This window comes from Argopecten irradians, chromosome 9, assembly GCF_041381155.1.
Source record: "Argopecten irradians isolate NY chromosome 9, Ai_NY, whole genome shotgun sequence".
Classification (NCBI taxonomy): Eukaryota; Metazoa; Mollusca; class Bivalvia; order Pectinida; family Pectinidae; genus Argopecten; species Argopecten irradians.
This window is the reverse complement of record NC_091142.1, coordinates 16,411,182-16,430,910: the sequence shown is the minus strand read 5'-3', so window position 1 is coordinate 16,430,910 and position 19,729 is coordinate 16,411,182. Positions and strand designations below refer to the sequence as shown.

At 32.9% G+C, this 19,729-nt stretch overlaps 1 long non-coding RNA gene across 1 annotated transcript; it reads right to left on the bottom strand.

Moving 5' to 3' along the window:
* Nucleotides 1–15,430: 15,430 nt before the first annotated feature.
* Nucleotides 15,431–19,509, bottom strand: LOC138331626 (uncharacterized). Its single transcript, XR_011209711.1, has 2 exons — nucleotides 19,198–19,509; nucleotides 15,431–17,219 (listed from the first exon to the last, which is right to left on the bottom strand). It is a non-coding gene; the product is annotated as an uncharacterized lncRNA (long non-coding RNA).
* Nucleotides 19,510–19,729: the final 220 nt, after the last annotated feature.

Genomic DNA, 19,729 nt, shown 5'->3' with positions numbered 1-19,729 from the left:
TATCAAACTACTGAAAATGTACTTATACAGTATCTGTATAACGGACATTGAACCCCACCTATCAAACAACTAAAAATGTACTTATACAGTATCTGTATAACGGACATTGAACCCCACCTATCAAACAACTAAAAATGTACTTATACAGTATCTGTATAACGGACATTGAACCCCACCTATCAAACTACTGAAAATGTACTTATACAGTATCTGTATAACGGACATTGAACCCCACCTATCAAACTACAGAAAATGTACTTATACAGTATCTGTATAACGGACATTAAACCCACCTATCAAACAACTGAAAATGTACTTATACAGTATCTGTATAAACGGACATTAAACCCACCTATCAAACAACTAAAAATGTACTTATACAGTATCTGTATAACGGACATTGAACCCCACCTATCAAACAACTAAAATGTACTTATACAGTATCTGTATAACGGACATTAAATCCAACCACCTATCAAACTACTGAACATGTACTTATACAGTATCTGTATAACGGACATTAACCCCACCTATCAAACTACTGAAAATGTACTTATACAGTATCTGTATAACGGACATTAAACCCACCTATCAAACAACTAAAAATGTACTTATACAGTATCTGTATAACGGACATTAAACCCCACCTATCAAACAACTGAAAATGTACTTATACAGTATCTGTATAACGGACATTGAACCCCACCTATCAAACTACAGAAAATGTACTTATACAGTATCTGTATAACGGTCATTGAACCCCACCTATCAAACTACAGAAAATGTACTTATACAGTATCTGTATAACGGACATTGAATCCCACCTATCAAACAACTAAAAATGTACTTATACAGTATCTGTATAACGGACATTAAACCCACCTATCAAACTACAGAAAATGTACTTATACAGTATCTGTATAACGGACATTGAACCCCACCTATCAAACAACTAAAAATGTACTTATACAGTATCTGTATAACGGACATTGAACCCCACCTATCAAACAACTAAAAATGTACTTATACAGTATCTGTATAACGGACATTAAACCCACCTATCAAACAACTAAAAATGTACTTATACAGTATCTGTATAACGGACATTGAACCCCACCTATCAAACAACTAAAAATGTACTTATACAGTATCTGTATAACGGACATTGAATCCCACCTATCAAACAACTAAAAATGTACTTATACAGTATCTGTATAACGGACATTAAACCCCACCTATCAAACAACTAAAAATGTACTTATACAGTATCTGTATAACGGACATTGAACCCCACCTATCAAACAACTAAAAATGTACTTATACAGTATCTGTATAACGGACATTATAACCACTAACCCACCACTATCAAACAACTAAAAATGTACTTATACAGTATCTGTATAACGGACATTGAACCCCACCTATCAAACAACTAAAAATGTACTTATACAGTATCTGTATAACGGACATTAAACCCCACCTATCAAACAACTAAAAATGTACTTATACAGTATCTGTATAACGGACATTGAACCCCACCTATCAAACAACTAAAAAATGTACTTATACAGTATCTGTATAACGGACATTAACCCCACCTATCAAACAACTAAAAATGTACTTATACAGTATCTGTATAACGGACATTGAACCCCACCTATCAAACAACTAAAAATGTACTTATACAGTATCTGTATAACGGACATTGAACCCCACCTATCAAACAACTAAAAATGTACTTATACAGTATCTGTATAACGGACATTGAACCCCACCTATCAAACAACTAAAAATGTACTTATACAGTATCTGTATAACGGACATTGAACCCCACCTATCAAACAACTAAAAATGTACTTATACAGTATCTGTATAACGGACATTGAACCCCACCTATCAAACTACTAGAAAATGTACTTATACAGTATCTGTATAACGGACATTAAACCCACCTATCAAACAACTGAAAAATGTACTTATACAGTATCTGTATAACGGACATTAAACCCCACCTATCAAACAACTAAAAATGTACTTATACAGTATCTGTATAACGGACATTAAACCCACCTATCAAACAACTAAAAATGTACTTATACAGTATCTGTATAACGGACATTAAACCCACCTATCAAACTACAGAAAATGTACTTATACAGTATCTGTATAACGGACATTAAACCCACCTATCAAACTACAGAAAATGTACTTATACAGTATCTGTATAACGGACATTAAACCCACCTATCAAACAACTGTAAAATGTACTTATACAGTATCTGTATAACGGACATTGAACCCCACCTATCAAACTACTGTAAATGTACTTATACAGTATCTGTATAACGGACATTAAACCCCACCTATCAAACAACTGAAAATGTACTTATACAGTATCTGTATAACGGACATTAAACCCCTCCTATCAAACAACTGAAAATGTACTTATACAGTATCTGTATAACGGACATTAAACCCACCTATCAAACAACTAAAAATGTACTTATACAGTATCTGTATAACGGACATTAAACCCCACCTATCAAACAACTAAAAATGTACTTATACAGTATCTGTATAACGGACATTGAACCCCACCTATCAAACAACTAAAAATGTACTTATACAGTATCTGTATAACGGACATTAAACCCACCTATCAAACAACTGAAAATGTACTTATACAGTATCTGTATAACGGACATTAAACCCCACCTATCAAACTACTGAACATGTACTTATACAGTATCTGTATAACGGACATTAAACCCCACCTATCAAACTACAGAAAATGTACTTATACAGTATCTTTATAACGGACATTAAAACCCACCTATCAAACAACTAAAAATGTACTTATACAGTATCTGTATAACGGACATTGAACCCCACCTATCAAACTACAGAAAATGTACTTATACAGTATCTGTATAACGGACATTAAACCCCACCTATCAAACTACTAAAATGTACTTATACAGTACAGTATCTGTATAACGGACATTAACCATACTACGCTATCCACCTAAAACTAAAAATGTACTTATACAGTATCTGTATAACGGACATTAAACCCACCTATCAAACAACTGAAAATGTACTTATACAGTATCTGTATAACGGACATTGAACCCCACCTATCAAACAACTGAAAATGTACTTATACAGTATCTGTATAACGGACATTAAACCCACCTATCAAACTACTGTAAATGTACTTATACAGTATCTGTATAACGGACATTAAACCCCACCTATCAAACTACAGAAAATGTACTTATACAGTATCTGTATAACGGACATTAAACCCACCTATCAAACTACTGAAAATGTACTTATACAGTATCTGTATAACGGACATTGAACCCCACCTATCAAACTACAGAAAATGTACTTATACAGTATCTGTATAACGGACATTAAACCCACCTATCAAACTACAGAAAATGTACTTATACAGTATCTGTATAACGGACATTGAACCCCACCTATCAAACAACTAAAAATGTACTTATACAGTATCTGTATAACGGACATTAAAACCCACCTATCAAACAACTAAAAATGTACTACTATACAGTATCTGTATAACGGACATTAAACCCAACCTATCAAACAACTGAAAATGTACTTATACAGTATCTGTATAACGGACATTGAACCCACCTATCAAACAACTAAAAATGTACTTATACAGTATCTGTATAACGGACATTAAAACCCCACCTATCAAACAACTAAAAATGTACTTATACAGTATCTGTATAACGGACATTGAACCCCACCTATCAAACAACTAAAAATGTACTTATACAGTATCTGTATAACGGACATTGAACCCTATCAAACCTATCAAACAGTATCTGTAAACGGACATGTACTTATATCAAACAGTATCTGTATAACGGACATTGAACCCCACCTATCAAACAACTGAAAATGTACTTATACAGTATCTGTATAACGGACATTAAACCCCACCTATCAAACAACTAAAAATGTACTTATACAGTATCTGTATAACGGACATTAAACCCCACCTATCAAACTACAGAAAATGTACTTATACAGTATCTGTATAACGGACATTGAACCCCACCTATCAAACTACTAAAAATGTACTTATACAGTATCTGTATAACGGACATTGAAACCCACTATCAAACACTAAAAATGTACTTATACAGTATCTGTATAACGGACATTGAACCCCACTATCAAACTACTGAAAATGTACTTATACAGTATCTGTATAACGGACATTGAACCCACCTATCAAACAACTAAAAAATGTACTTATACAGTATCTGTATAACGGACATTAAACCCCACCTATCAAACAACTGTAAATGTACTTATACAGTATCTGTATAACGGACATTGAACCCCACCTATCAAACAACTAAAAATGTACTTATACAGTATCTGTATAACGGACATTAAACCCACCTATCAAACTACTAAAAATGTACTTATACAGTATCTGTATAACGGACATTTAAACCCCACCTATCAAACAACTAAAAATGTACTTATACAGTATCTGTATAACGGACATTAAATCCCTCCTATCAAACAACTAAAAATGTACTTATACAGTATCTGTATAACGGACATTGAACCCCACCTATCAAACTACTGTAAATGTACTTATACAGTATCTGTATAACGGACATTGAACCCTAACTATCAAACAACTAAAAATGTACTTATACAGTATCTGTATAACGGACATTGAACCCCACCTATCAAACAACTAAAAATGTTCTTATACAGTATCTGTATAACGGACATTAAACCCTCCTATCAAACTACTGAAAATGTACTTATACAGTATCTGTATAACGGACATTAACTCCCTCCTATCAAACAACTGAAAATGTACTTATACAGTATCTGTATAACGGAAATTAAACCCACCTATCAAACTACAGAAAATGTACTTATACAGTATCTGTATAACGGAAATTAAACCAACCTATCAAACTACTGAACATGTACTTATACAGTATCTGTATAACGGACATTAAACCCCACCTATCAAACAACTGATAAATGTACTTATACAGTATCTGTATAACGGACATTAAACCCAACTATCAAACAACTAAAAATGTACTTATACAGTATCTGTATAACGGACATTGAACCCCACCTATCAAACTACTGTAAAATGTACTTATACAGTATCTGTATAACGGACATTAAACCCCAACTATCAAATAACTGAAAATGTACTTATACAGTATCTGTATAACGGACATTGAACCCCCAACTATCAAACTACTGTAAATGTACTTATACAGTATCTGTATAACGGACATTGAACCCCACCTATCAAACTACAGAAAATGTACTTATACAGTATCTGTACTAACGGACATTAAACCCACCTATCAAACTACTGTAAATGTACTTATACAGTATCTGTATAACGGCATTGAACCCACCTATCAAACAACTAAAAAATGTACTTATACAGTATCTGTATAACGGACATTAAACCCAACCTATCAAACAACTGTAAATGTACTTATACAGTATCTGTATAACGGACATTGAACCCCACCTATCAAACAACTAAAAATGTACTTATACAGTATCTGTATAACGGACATTGAACCCCACCTATCAAACAACTGTAAAATGTACTTATACAGTATCTGTATAACGGACATTGAACCCCAACTATCAAACTACAGAAAATGTACTTATACAGTATCTGTATAACGGACATTAAACCAACCTATCAAACAACTGAAAATGTACTACATATCTAAACATACGAGTACAGTATCTGGTATGTAAAGGATCAAGTGCACAAGTTTAAAACACACTTGTTTGACATAATGCGACATATTGCAGCTAAAAAGTATTGGACGTAGACCTATCAAACTACGATGTTTTATTACTTTTATAACGGACATTGAGACAAAAATTTCAAACTACTTTTTTATCTTTTATAATTTAAGCTATCTACAGTAATACAATATAATAATATACCAGGGTAAATACATTTAGCATTTTTAAACAAAAAAAACATTTGGTTGCCAAATAATAATCAATCAGTTTTCTAGCGATACCCTTGTTTTATATCGTCTTTCAGTAATAAATCATATATACACAAAAAGATTTTATCAATATTTGTCTTGCTATTTTGTAGATCGTCTTTCAAAAATATATACACTTTTATAATATTTTTCTTGCTAAGTTCTAAAAGTATGTCTGTCGTAAAAAAATAGCTTAATTACATATTCTTTATTAAAAACTGAACGTCTTTAAAAGATCATGCAGAATTAAATCCACTTCAAACTATATGACGTCCTCCACTAATTGGTGGCTAGTCTACCTACAAGTACCCAATTCAGCTTGTTTTGATTCTTAATTACCGGTACACACAATAAGTTTATGATCCCAACCCCGCAAGTTATCTTGACCGTATATTGCGTCATGGTCCAATAATTATAACTTGTCAAACATACAGGTAAGCCACAGTATCCAGCTATACAGGTGCCTCAAGGTGACCATCGATAGATGGCCAGAGGGCAGAATCGTTACCTTCTGTGTTTGCACGGCTTTATGAGAATGGGGGCAGTATCTTTATATAATATGTGATTTTAGAATTGTTTCTATGGAAGTTTGTTAAGACAAACAAATATACTTTACCGTTTAAAAATCATATAGGTTCATGAGTTTGAAACACATAAGTACCATTCTTATTAGATACATGTACATGCTTGTTGTAGAGCCTGGGTAAACATGTACACCGGTTCCCGGGGGGGAGGGGGGTGTAGATTGGGATGAGGGATGAGGTAAAAACTAGCTGGCAAAACATATAGTAAGTGATGCTGAATACACCTCAATTATTGTCATGACAGGCAGCCGTGAAGTGGAGCTGACGGTAGCTGTACAATGCGTAAATCATGCATGTCTGTCACAACCTTGAATTTACCAATAATACATGTATATATTATAATCAAAATTAATGTAGATTAGGTACTTATTCAACATTGTAATATGGTATTTTATATACATAGTCATGATAATCAGGTTTCTGATATATGTAAAAAGCCAGTGTAAAAAAAAAATAAATTATTAAATTAATGAAAAGATATTGGATGAAATATGATATTCCAATAATCTTGAAATAAATGTTTTAGTTAACTATACACTTGGTATTTAGATTATTTTTAATTTTTAATATACTAAAGCTCTGCATTAACAATAAATTTTAAATGCATGTCTAACAGTTAAAACAAATGATCCTAATTTGACTAGCACTTGTTTGTAATACACTTGTACGATATTTGTTTGTAGTGTGATGAGTCAATGTTTGTATGGAGAGTGGCTGCCACGTTAAGTACAGCCATGCTATAATGGCACCTCCTGCGCGGTCTAAAATGGGAGTTTGGTGCTAACGGTACTACATGTATACAGGTGTTATGTTAGCTACTATAGTCGATCGTGATACACCTGTGACCTGGATACATATCTGAAGAGTGCCAAAAGAAAGGACCCCAGGACTCCGTGGACCACATTCTGGACCAATGTCTAGGGTAATTTAGATTATCATACCCGTGTGGATGATGGATTGATGGAACAGTATGAAGTTTCCATAGTACCGGCTCAGTGACCAGCCCGGCAACTCGCAAGTCCTCGCCTAGGGGGTCGACCTTTCAAGCAAGAGCAAATTCAACAGTGAACGATATACTACATAGTATGGATGCATACATTACCACATTCGTTGCTTACGGTATAACTCACGCGTGGTCTTGTAACAACGAAGCGCTGAATATGTAACTTGATCAAATTAATTCATAGGTTTTCTAATGAATTTGAAATATTCTATGACGAATCAAGTAATCGATAATCGAACAAACTATGACTCTACTGTTATTTAAAATTGCGGTAGATAAGATGAAGTGGATTATCTTGATCTCTGTCTGGTTCTGATTTGTTTATCAGACTTGCTGATGTTGACTACATTTTAGGCGAGATCGGCGTCTATTGAAATACAGTTGTGTTGATGCTCTCTCGAGCACGCCACACATGCCGCCGTATAAATATCATTATTGTTTGTCATTTAGAGCTCAGTGTTCTTACTGGTTTCCTCGCAATCGCATTGAGTGTGAATTAAGGTGTTAATTTCTAAATGCACTGATTTTTATCCTACTATGTACCGCATTTTCTCTCGCTACCTCTATGCTTTAGCAAACACGCGCCATGGTTCCATGTGCGCTATGATATAACGTAGATTAAAAGACATTTGACAGTTTAAAAACTATTTCCAAGCAACCATTGCCCGGTTAGCAAAACTATATGCCATACTACGATAATAGTTTAAACATTATCATGAAAGAATTGATTTGATTTATGTATATATGACTCCTCTGCTTTTTTTATGCCTCTTCAATATTATTACTTCTTTTTTACATCAATATATTATTTGACGTTCAAAAGTATCTTTTCGGCGACGTTTTGCTATACCAACTAATCAAATCGCTTAATCACGCAAGGTTCATCACTTTATGCGTAAACAGTGGGAAAATAGAGATTTCATCTTTTAAACCTACATAATCAAAACAGACAAAAACATTATAGCTAGGAGCAAACGAAAAACAGTTACTTTTACTGGGAAATTGCGGACTAGAACTATTGGTATTGCGTCGAGACATAACCGGTTCCCTGTGGGTATACCCGTACGCAGTTAAGTTGCTAACGCTGCTATATTTGTTTTTAATAACTTCTGATACTAAACGTCTATTTATGTTATAAATTAAATTATTTGCGATAAAATATATATGATTGATACATTTTATTTGTAATATGTATCTATTTCACAATGCAACCATTAGATAACGACTTGATTTCCGGAGTAAGTAACTGGTCCATTGCTACTGTTGCATGCAATGGAAAATTATGTTTTCCTGATCGCGATTAAAATATTTCTATCTGTCAATGTCCATATAAGCACGGTAGAATCAAATACATATACTCTTCATAATATCTCTGTTTGGCACATCATCTAGTTCCGTCTGTGGTTCTGGATTGTAGTGGACATTTTACTTGGCCACGATGTCCACCTGTAGAGTCGGACACCAGAGTAGTGTTCACACGTATTGCTAATCCGTCGCTCTACCCTGTATGTCTTTATCTTTGTGAACTCCCGTGTTCTACCATGTAGGTCTAGAAATCTGTGCAACTCACGATATCTACCCGGTGTCTAAACCTCGTAGCACTCCGCAGAGTCATACCGGGTAGTCTAAAACTCGCTGCACTCGATCCGTAACACCTTTCGTAGTTGAACTACAACTGTCATACTTTTTGGAATAAATATTGCGTTTTCTAAATTGTAACATTTCCATTCTACTAAATCCCTTCCTAACTAATAGTCATTGTAAATATAGTTATACAGTATCATGACCATTAGACGCGATCATTTGATCCAACTAGAACATTGGTGATTACCTAATGATCTGTATTTACACTATGTATATTATCTAAATAAGTCCCTTGTTTATTCATCAAATTGTACTTATTATAGTAACAAATTTTATGAATTATTAATTAAATAGATTTACATTTGTACGAATGTTTAAGTTAAAATGTTTCCGTACATCAAGCTATACTCACTAATAAAATAATAGCTTAATTAATAAATATCTTTTCAAAATAATGGCAAAAACCAAACCATAGGTCTTGTCAAAAAACTGTATAGCCTATAATTTATATTATCTATATTGCTCCAAATGGGTCAAATTGTTATTTGTATATGTAAATTAAAAAATTTCAACTTATTAACTTAGACAATACAATGCACACTCTTCAAATTTTATTATGTACAAGTGTGCATGTTAGTATATACAAACCAAATGTGTAAAACATGTACATTTTTAACGTTTACAAAAATGTAACATGTAATGTGTGTTGTACAAGTATGTAAAAGTTTTGTGCTGCAAGTTCACATCCCTAATATCTTTAGTTTATTATTATAGTTTATCAAAATAATTTTACGCATTATAAAATAAAAATTATACTTTGTATTATAAATCATGCATTGATCATGACAATAGATTTAAAATGTATTGATTATTTACTTCATCAAGTTTTTATGTTGGCCCCACAGTTGATCGATTGAACTTTGGTCGTTAGAAAAACTCAAACCGACGTAATAGTCCTTTCTCGATTACATTCCCTTGGTTTCTAAAGTAAGGATTCATCCCTCCATCTATAATGCTAGGGGGCGTGGCATAACTGGACACGATTCGATTGACGAGCGTCTATACATCCTGTACAATTGTACTGTGTACGTGTTTCTTAGATGAAGGTAAAACATTATGGCGAATCTGTCAACCAATCAATGAACAATCAAGGAGTAACAGATTTACAGAGGGCACGTGACTGCTTATTCCTGTCTGCCCACGAGACAAACAACATTGTCTGACATTGTCAAAACTTTCGCCCTAAAGTATATAGGAATATTCATTAACGGAACCCATCATTAAATCACACAGAAAACGCATCGAAAGCATCACCGCGATTTGTCACCAAAGCTCTTTGGAATTCCCTATGTAGAAATATCTTAGTCCGGAAGTTTTAAGCTAGCTATTTTTTTGTCCATGTTTAATATTCGTTAAATTTCATATGACGAATAGTTTGTACAATTTATACAATATTTTACGAGTGCATTATATCACAATTGTACAAGATTTAACGTAATGTAAAATTGTAGATACAAAGTTTTATGTAAGCCTCTAGTATGTATACATTTTGTACATCATATTTAGAGGAAAACATCAGTACAATTTAAAAAAAATTACACGATCTAAGAACCAGCTACATGTCTGACAATATTTAGAAAACTACAAGAAATTTGCAAATATATACATATGACGCGACATTGTATATACGTTTAACTATCAGATAAATTTGTAGAATACAAGTATTGTAGTTTGTGAATATAAACATGAGACATCAGTATACATTGGGATAATAACAGAGCATGCTAAGTAACCCACTAATCACACGTTCTGTACTTTATAGTATGATCGATCAATCCATACAATAATATAATATACTTATATATTATTTGTATCTATTTTGAATGCATATGAAACATTCGACATTCTTGTATATACTTACACGTATGTTGAAAGATAACGGAATTAGATATACCCACCTATAAACTAACTTTGTATCAACTAGCTAAACGGACATTGTTCTTACAGGTAAACACTATACATAGAGACTAGTTTTATAATTTTATTATTATCAAGTAGTCCATATGTAGCTCTGGAAAATGTCTCCCATAATGATGAAACATCTATAAGTAATACTGTACTATAGTTGTAAATACGGACATTATGTGCATGTAACATGTAATGAATATACGTATCAAAACGCAAATCTTGGGAAGAACACTAAATTGATGGAATCAAACCCAGTCTCATGAACTTGGTTAATACTTATCTTACTTAACTCCTATCTGTATGGTGTTACCTAGTAAGGTAATGAAAATGTACATACGGTTCCGCCGCGGCTTCCCTATCATTAACAAATAATGATTTATTACATAGTCATTAGTTGGCTCGTTTAATAACAACTGATTGTATTTTTTGTGCTTCTTATACTACAAATCTTTGACGTTTATTTACAGTCGATTTATTATAATGGCCGCGCGATTAAACTCGTTATTCAAACTTATAAAGTATGTTTGTTATGATTAAAAGCAAAGTAAAAACATGGCGAAAATGTCAACAATCAAGAACAATCAAGGAGACAACAGAACAGTAGGCACGGAGCTGAGGTCCCGTCCCTCTCCCGAGACAACAAATGTGTCAGTGACATTGTCTGTTCAAAAAGACCACAAATCAAACTGTCGCCGCCACTAAGTATAAACAGGGTAATAGTTACATAAACGAACCCCATCACATAAATCACACAGAAACCCCGCAAAATTCGAAAGCAATCATCCACCGCGACCCTGTCACCGAAGCTCTATTGGAATTTCCCGTTCTAAAAATAGACGAAATATCTTAGAGGTAGGGGTTTCCCGGAAGCGGAAGTAAAATGAAAAGAAAGCAAGTATTATATTTAACCATCGTTAGATTCAGTATAAGAACGAATTAGTTTTGGCATACCAAATATTGTGAAATTAATACGAGTATTGTGCAAAAATCGACGCCAATAAGTACACAAATATAATAGTAATGTAAAGATGTCGATAGTTATTTAAAATAATTGTTAATATGATAGTAAGCCTTTCTAAGATGTATGAACAGAACACACTATGAAACATAAAAGACAGAAACATAGCACATAACATGAAATAGGGAAAGAAAAAAAACCACATTAAAATTAAGTTTCTGACACAAGTGATTTAAAGAGTTCTTGGTCTGCTGCAGGATGATAATAAATAAATAGTGTAATAATATAAAAAGTAGGTAATATAAATTTTAAATAATAAAAAAATCTTCTGGATTTCTTGCTGAATACCAGAAACATTATCCTCTCCATATGTATTATCATATTTTAGCCACTATTTTTTTGGCCCACACACGGGAACAAGACAGCGACTTTACTGGACTTTTACTTTTCGCGACTACTCTTTTTCCCAATCACTCTAATTATATAATGATAACCGAGATCTGCATTAATGAGCCTATACTTCGTGTAGTAATATCAACAATAAATGGATGTGATTCTTATTTACTGATAGCCATGTTAATCCGAGCGGGGAAATTGATATTGTACTGTAGTTGAATGAACCAGTTTTGTTATGAAAAAAAAATCTTTAAAATGTCTGGATTTATAGAAAGTAAACTGAATAGCTAATGAAAAACATTGAAAATTTTGTTATCTTTTCAATTTTTTATAGGGACTATTTTTTATCACGTTGAAAAAGCTGAAACGGGAAATTCAAATGTTCACTTGCATTTAAAAATCATGATTTACTTTGAACTAGAAAAACAAATGTAAATATAGAAATTAAAGGATGGTTAGATTGCATTTATTGGAGATATAAATACAATCTGGGTGGAAGATAAATATTCATAGCGCCCTAACGGACGCTTTTCTATTTATATCTGCCACCCAGATTGCATTTATATCTCCAATATAAATGGAATTATGTTTCTGCTGATACCAAGCTAATTAAATGTACATGTAATTCGAACATGAAAGACATATAAGCTAAAATTTAAAATCATATATAAGTGATACAAAACACAGCATTCAGTACCATTGCAAGTTTTGATAGGTTAAGGTCCCAAGAGTGAAAAACAAACACAAATATTTATAAGGAACAGTTCGAGATAGAGCGCATACATGTCCAGGAAAAAGTATTTCCTTACACGTTATTATACTGGCCTACATATATCATTCTTAAAGGTAAACAACAAAAATTAAATGTAAATGAATTGAGGTAACACCAGGTATTCTCCAAGGTTATTGTGACAACATTTATTTGTGTTGTTTGAGATTTCAGTAACAGTAAAGTGGCATATGCACATTATCTACATTTACTGACGATACCATATACTATATATACATAATGTATATATCCAAAACGACCAATGATTGTTTTTTCAATCAAAAGTATATTAAATTGACAACTTGTCAGATCATGTTGTATCGGCATCTAACATTATGTCCAATTTAATAATAAAAAATCATGACCAGTTATTTTTGCCAAATAAAAAGTACATTATATGGTTACTTATAACACTCAAATTTAAAAATGAACTAGATGAATATCGGTATAACCTAGAAATTTTATATTACAATGTATTGAAAAGCCAGCATTCAACCTAATATTAGCACTAGTACTGCTGGACTGCTGTTCATAACCTTGATCCAGAGTCATATTACATTGTTACGTAACTTCAATGAAAAAATGCCCTAAAATAAATACAACACAGGTGCGAATACGAACTACTGTAAAAAACCGTTGGGAAGTACACTTAGGTTATATTTTACCAATCACGGTTCAGTTATTAATTCAGAAAATATCGTGTTTTTTATCAGATGTCATCCCTATAGCTGCTGTACATTATCGAAAATTTCATCATCGACATTCCAAGAACTGCATTACTGTCGTAATATCCACACGATGACTATGTCTAAACTAAAGGCATTTTTGGAAGAATAATCATTCAAAGGCTTACAGAGTCTCCTTTGAATATTACAGAAAACAACGCCCAGCTTTAAAGCCACACAGCGTATTTTTGTCTCGTTTTTATTTTCTACACAACTGTATCTAGAGTATGTTTATGATAATATGATTCAATAATTAGATCACAGTCATTGTTATTGGTATTCACTTTGTTTGTTGTATATAAATTTGAAGAACCAAACTATCTATGCCATCTGTTGCCATACAGAACATCACATAATTATATAATCCGCTAAACCTGCCTGTATTATTAGGCTTTTTTAATTATTTTTTTAGCCTAATATATAGTCAGCTCGCGGTACATTGTACCTCTTAAAAATGTGAAATCGAAGGACAGATTTGGGCTACCCTACGTCAGCGGCATATTTCTGATATATCGTCCATGCAATATATTAGGCAAAAAAAGCCTAATAATATAGGCAGGATTAGCGGACTAATAATCATAATACATGTATAGTGCAAGGTCGGCTTTTATGAGAGTGATATTAAACCCTTGAATAGGCTTAGCAATAAGGATTATTGTATACAATTGTACATGCAGGCCTTAGCAGAAGTAGTTTTGAAATAAACACCCATATGCACCCAGTCAGTATTTATAAAGGCAACCATTCTGCTATGTGTACATGTAACACGATTGAAACTTCATTTATAATACTATCTGGGTTCAGTGTCATGAACTTAATTTATGGAAGTTAAGGGAAACATATTTAAGTTAAGGAGCCTTCCTTAAAATCTGTCATGCTTTTCCAATGTAAAATCTTAAGTTAAGGAGCCTTCCTTAAAATCTGCAATGCGTCCCATTTAAAATCTTAAGTTATCGTTCAACTGGGCCTTGGATGCAGAACCTATAGTTTTGAAACATTAAATATCAAAACGTAAAAACGTAACAAGGGCTGAATAGAATTTGAAGGTTACACAATATATTCATTATATTTGTACCAGTGTATTATGACGGAAAGTCATGGATGCATAAAATATGTTAAACTATACAAATGTATTTACTATATTAATGGCTTTATCAATCCAGGGTCGAGAAATGCTTTTGCATTTCATTAGAACAATGAATTATTGTTATAATCACGTGTTGAATTAACTTAAAGAAAATAATAAATTAGATTTCAAATGTAGCAGAAACACATTTTATTTAATATAAACAACAAATACAATTTTAAATGACTTTTAAAAACCACAATTCCAAAACGTTACATGAACAGTTCAACGAAGTCTGAAAGGACGGAATATAGTTTATATTTGTTAAAAAAGGGGAAAAAATCGTGTATGAAGAGAAAGGGGAGGGAGGACAGAAAGTGGAGAGAGGGAAGGAGAGGAGAATGAGATGAAGGGGTATTTATCCACAAGATATATGCACTGTATATAACATATATATCTTGACCATATGTGAATGGCACATATAATATGGCATATAAAAATAGGCAAGTATACCAGCGAATGATAACAGTTATACATACATGTAAATGTTCTTCTCTCTCTCTCGTACATGTACTTACGAATAAAGTTCTGGTTTAGCCCATGCAACCTCGATTCAATACATTCTCGTGACGTCACCAGTCAACAAAATTAATATTTCTCGGTATAGAATTGTAAGTTGATTTCAGAAACTAAACTGGTTATTCTATAAAGAACGCACACGACGGGATTGGGTTAAAGATATCATGCAATGGAGGGGTATCACTTTGGGCCTTTTAACGGCCAGTCAGTGATAAGCAAACTATTTTGCATGAAGATCTATTAGGATAAACTGCAAATTGTATGCTATTCAGAATATCCGATTTTGCATGGAGCAACAGACACAATTCTAACATCTACAAATGTACCTTCAATGAAGGTGTTGCTTGAAATAAGATAATAAAATAAGCTTTAATAATTTAAAAAAAACCTGCTTTAAACATGGGAAATCAAGGGATATTTGGTGGACACGTGATACCAACAATTGAATATAACCTAATTTATACACGTGACCTAGACAATTTGACTCTAGGATGCAATTATCTTACACAGGTCATGTCAAGGTCCACATACTGTACTTAACATATATTTCAAGCTATCAATTCGTTAAAAGAATCTTAGTTTTCGGCAAAAATATTTAAGTTTTTAATGCTAAAATAGAATAAATGCTTAACGAGGTCATTGTGACCTACTTTTTAAATTGTTAATCAGTTTTCTGAACCGAACTTCACAAACCCAAAATTTGCTTCATATTCATACATAAGAGTGTCTTATAATATTGTATATTGAATTATGATTCTTTTGAGAAAATGTTTGGTAGTCAGATCAAAGATGTCAAGAATTTCCCTCTTTGTGCAGGTGATGGCCATTTCAACATCAGTAGAGCCATTAACATCATTGACCCGACTCCACTCTGATAGTTTGATTTCACACAAACCTAAACAATGTACTATGTATGCATACTTATTGAGAATATACATTATACATTTGATGACACAACCATTCATCATTGACTCTAAAATCTTGTACTACCAAAATTGTTCTCAACAATACGTTCTTTTAGGTTATTACATTGTACATTGTTATCGGAATCAGTCTTCGGAATGAATCTTCGGATACCATAGCATTGGCACAGCTAATTTTAACATGGCCGGATTTAAAGACGTTTAATGATTTCGCGTTATTTATGTAAACCCAAGTGTAAATCTCCAGAAATAACAGCCTGTTTGACCCTCTTGCTTGCAGTAACCTTTTAAGATCTAAAGGCTAATTATAAGCGTGCATGCGCTCAAGCACCGTTGCAGAAAATCTAACGCCTTTCAAATAGTAAATGTTTCTCCGGCATGGTCCTTCACGATATCTTCAAAAGCCAGCATATCATCCATGTCATCATCATCATCTAGGAAATCATCGATTATTAGATCTATTCCGTGTAATTCCTCGGGGAGGAATTTGTGAGTCAGTTTAAACAGGTGTAGGGCGTACATGATCGAGAGGAGGGACACTATCACTTTGTAGGTCCGACTGGATATCAGCAACATCGTGATATTATCAGAATTTCCAATCTTAAGCACGTCACCTGAAACAAGTAAAAATGAAATAAAGATAACGTGATGTCTGCATTAAATATATTTAGTGTATCCTTAAAATCGTTGATAATACAAAGTATGACAAGGAATTTTAGCTCATGCACTTTTTTATTATCATATAAAAAGCCAGATTGTAAAAAACTAGTGTTTCTTAAGCTGGATATTGAAGTGCGTTGTATCCTTAAAAGATGTAATGTTAACACTACATATAGATATACACGTATTTTCCATATGCTAAGGATATGCAGAGGAGCTCGAGTTAAACAATACAAACTGGAAAATATTACAAATAAATGAAAGCATTTATTAATTGATCGACTGTGCAAATATAAGAGATATTAATTGTAAGATAATTACATTTCGCGAGGGTTTAATTTTCGTGGTTTTCATCTCTTCTCTGGAATCATCGAATTAACATAATTTTACCTACATGTACATGTACGATGTAGAAATCTTTGTGTTTGCAGGTATTCACAATTAACAGAATTCAATTACAATGAATTTTCTTTGTTGATAACCAAAACAGTCGCTGATTTCAGATACCCTTTTGTACATGTACGTGAGTAAGATGCTGCCTCATTTAGAACAGTGTCGGGATAATTTTGAATATAATAAATTATCCTTATTTTTCAATCAAATCCATTGGAAACAAATTATTTCACAGTATCACAAATACGAATCTCTATCCAAAATGTTGCGTTATGACATCCGATTGTTTACCTTTAAACATTTTGGTCGATGATACAGATACTCAACATTCACCTTTCGTGAATACAATTTGTATACCAGAAGTATAAAAGATGTTAGATACATAAGCAACAGATGAATATTGTATAGCGTTGGCACAAACAGTTCAAAGGTAATACATTTAGCAGTCCTATTTGTTCAGCGGTAGGTAGACAATTAGTAACATCTACATCTATACATTAAATGTATATCTGGTTAGTTTGCCAAGCTAATGTCGCCATAAGATGCTATCAAAGATACATAGCATCCCTCCCTCCCCCAACTCTCTTTAGATGCAGACACAGATTCTGTCTCTGAAGATGAAATAAAAATTTGAAGGTTCTCCGTAATATATCACATGTTATGATGAGCCATTTCCGTATTACGTAAACCTAGTGATACCATCTAACTCAGTATCCCCCAGCGTATTTAAGGCATGTTATCACTCTAAATCTCCAAATACCCTTAATTAGTTTTCAATTTTAGAGATAGCAAACTCACGGCCGTTATACCGCACAAGGTTTATTGCAATGTTAAGAGCAACAGAAATAGTTTTGTATCGCTAACGATAAAATTCTATCCTAAAATAAACAAGATATATGTATGTTATATCTAATTATAATATATTAATATCGAATGGCTCTCTTACGAAATATAGCATGAGAAGGACACAAAGAGTTGATAAAGGTACATACATATTGTATGTAGATCTGCATTATATTAATTAACCTATCGTAATGCATTTGGTCAATAGGAGTAATATTAGTTCATTTAAAATAATCTTTTATACTAATACTCTCAAAGAATGAATCACGATCACGATAAAATATTTCAAGCTTGAAATTCATCAGTTATATGATTTCAACATTAGTAATAGATATCACCTGATTGAATTGAATTTATAAGTTTATTGGTTTATGTACTTAAAAATATTGCTAAAAGAAACAAAGGTGACCAACTAACAAAAGTTTGAATTAAAGGACAAGCAATATATTTGAATATTAATCAAAGCTGGATTCAAATCTGTAATATGACCTCAACATTAGTACTACATTTATACATGTATCAGTTTATTGAATTCATACGTTTTTGGATACCTCTACAAAGTGAGCAAATACACAATAGCTTGTACTGAAGACACACAATATATTTAAATGTCAATATTAATCAAGAGAAGAATTGAACGTTATAATAAATGTCTATCATGCATGAGATCGATGAAAACAAGTCAGACAAACTTACCGGACGCCTGTTAAGAAGACTATTTTAAACTTCCTGCAGATGGGAAAATGCAATGTTAACGTAACCGATGATTGGATCATGTTCATACAACATAGAGTAAACCTGCACACTCTAATACACAGCTTTCCATTAATAAGCAGACTGGAGATTAATATTTTGGTGTGGAGTGACCGTACCAGTCGGCGCTGGTCTAATACGTAACTTTAAACATAAAATGACTAACCGCTGGGAAATACCCTGATAGTTATCTGTATGGGTAATTATGTTTGCTCGCATGGAGACAGACTGTTGCACATTTCATTTGTAACATCGAGCTGTGAAAGAAATACTTGGTGTGATCAAAGAAAAGCGAACTGAGTAGAACTAACATGATACCCTTGAGACGGCTAAGATGTTGAAGGTCAAGGTGAGAAAGCTGTACATGTATATACAATATATTAACCGTTTCTTTCGTGTTCACATCTATAACGTAAAACTGCTTTCATTGTTAGCTTAACCTAGCGTTATGTATATTCAAAGTAAGATCCTAAAA